Source organism: Cryptomeria japonica, chromosome 7 (genome assembly GCF_030272615.1).
Source record: "Cryptomeria japonica chromosome 7, Sugi_1.0, whole genome shotgun sequence".
NCBI classification, from domain to species: domain Eukaryota; kingdom Viridiplantae; phylum Streptophyta; class Pinopsida; order Cupressales; family Cupressaceae; genus Cryptomeria; species Cryptomeria japonica.
The window spans coordinates 263,003,969-263,006,438 of NC_081411.1; positions in this window are offsets into that span (position 1 = coordinate 263,003,969).

Below are 2,470 nucleotides of genomic sequence, written 5' to 3' on the forward strand. Positions count from 1 at the left end.
TTCTTTGAAGGGTCTTTCACTCAACATGGTTTTGGTGCTAGAGTAATTTTTATTACTCCTCAAAAATATTCAATCCCAAAAGCTTACAAGATTCTCTTCCCTTGCACAAACAACATTGCAGAATATGAAGCTTTGGTAAATGGGATCAAGCTGACCATTGAGTGGAAGATTGTTGAATTACACATCTATGGAGATTCTCAACTCATTATCAACCAAATCAATGATCTATATCAAACAAGAGATGAGAAACTGATGCCTTAAAAAAGAATGGTGGATGATCTCAAGAAATACTTCACCGTTGTATCATTTCAGTAGATCCCTTGGTCAGCAAATAAAGTAGTGGATGCAAAGACCACCTTGGCATCTATACCACAACTACATGAATCCAATTTTTGCTTTGAATTCCTGGTGGAAGAGTTACATTATCTTGCCTATGATTCTTCTGAGTCCCAAATGGTCTGTTCTATTATTGGACATGACTCATCTCGCTATAGCCACATTTACTCTTACCTACATGACCAAGTTGTCCCTGCTAATCTTTCCCGAAATGAAAAAAGGAACCTAATCTGAAATGTGTCATGGTACATCATCATTGCTAACGACCTATTTAGGCAAGGTTTAGATATTATTTTGCTTAGATGTCTAGAAACTAAGGAGTCTCAACACGCATTATCCGAAGTCCATGAAGGTGTTTGTGGATCCCATTTGAACTATCTAACTTTAGCATAAAAACTACTAAGGGTTGGCTACTACTGGCCAGACATGGAGAAAGCAGCTATAAAATTTGCTAAAACCTATGAACAGTGTCAGCTTCATGGGCACCTTATACACACTCTAGCAAGGGATTTCATACCCTTTGTTACACACTGTCCCTTTCAACAATGGGTGTTTGAGCTAATTGGCCAAATATATCCTACATCATCTAATAGACACAAGTTTATTATAATTGCCACTGAGTACTTTATTAAGTGGGTAGAAGCAGTTCCACTCCTCAAAGCAACTGGTAAACAAGTAGCCCTATTCATTCTTAATTATATCATCTGCAGGTATGGTATACCTTCATCCATTATAACTGACAATGGAGGACAATTCAAGAACAAAGATCTAAGTGAACTCTGTGAAAAATTCAAAATAAAACAACACTGGTCATCTGTGTACTACCCTCAAGGTAATGGACAAGCCTAAGCATCTAATAAGAATCTGTTGACTATCTTACATAGAATAGTAAATAAATCTGGAAAGGATTGGCATCTACAACTCAATCCTTCCCCATGGGCTTATAGAACAAGTATCAGAACACCTATTGGGGCTACACCTTTTTCTTTGGTGTATGGGTTCGAAGTAGTATTACCTATTGAAGTGGAAATACCATCTCTAAGAGTTTCTTTGCAAGGTCTTGTTATTGATGAAGACTATAGAATAGCTAGATTGCAAGAACTTGAATTTCTGGATAAACGTCGGCAAGTGGTGTTTGATCATCTAAGAGCATATCAAAAGAGAATGTCTAGAGGTTATAACAAAAAGGTTCGACAACAAGAATTTTAGGTTGGTGACCTTATTCTAAGAGAAAATCCTAAGAATCAACAGTTTCGAGACAACAAAGGGAAGTTTGAATCCAACTGGTTGGGTCCCTACATTGTTACTGCAGTGTTTGGCTCTAGTGCCTATCAACTCTCAACATCGGAAGGAGAACAAATCCATGAACCGATCAACACCATCCACCTAAAGAAATTCTTCACCTGAATATTCTCTACTCCAGTGGAATATGCAGCTAAATAGTCCTGAAGAAATCCAAAACAAAAAGGAAAAAAAAAAAGAGGAAAAAGAGAGAAAATGCCTTGGTGAAAACTTGGTAAACAGGCACCTTGGTAAAAAAAAAATGAAGCTTTGCCAAGCAAGTGAAAACCTGACAAATAGGTGCCTCTTATACTCAAGCACTCCATCTATCAACACAATGTTGGCATTCCTGCTTTCATCCATTTTTGCTTTCACTTGTACATATTTTAGTCACTTTTGTGACATCTTGGTTCGTTGGAACCCTCATGGCTTGAAATTGATCAATGTCCTAGTCTTAGGGTAATCGATTGAGCAATTTACATGTCCTAAGAAGTATCAACCAAGTCATCTTTACGTCAGTAAAACCTAGTCGTCCACTCCGGGTCAGTCACCTGTCTCCTGACTACTGAAGAGTTTTATCACCGAGTACACAAGTAAAACAACATTACTGAAAACAATCACTAAACAATTTGAGCTATGCATGAAATTTTCTTGTGTGTTGTCTTTTACATTGGCTTTCGCTTATTATTTCCTTAGAGTAACTCGAGGAAGTCTATCTTGACTAAGAGGAGCAAGGATTGGGGGCATAATATGTTTCTTTGTTTTCTGCTTGTAGGAATGATTCCAATGATCTAGAAACATCTAATTAGCTGGGTGTCTATGATAAGAGCCTTCACATCAAGGTGAAATCACC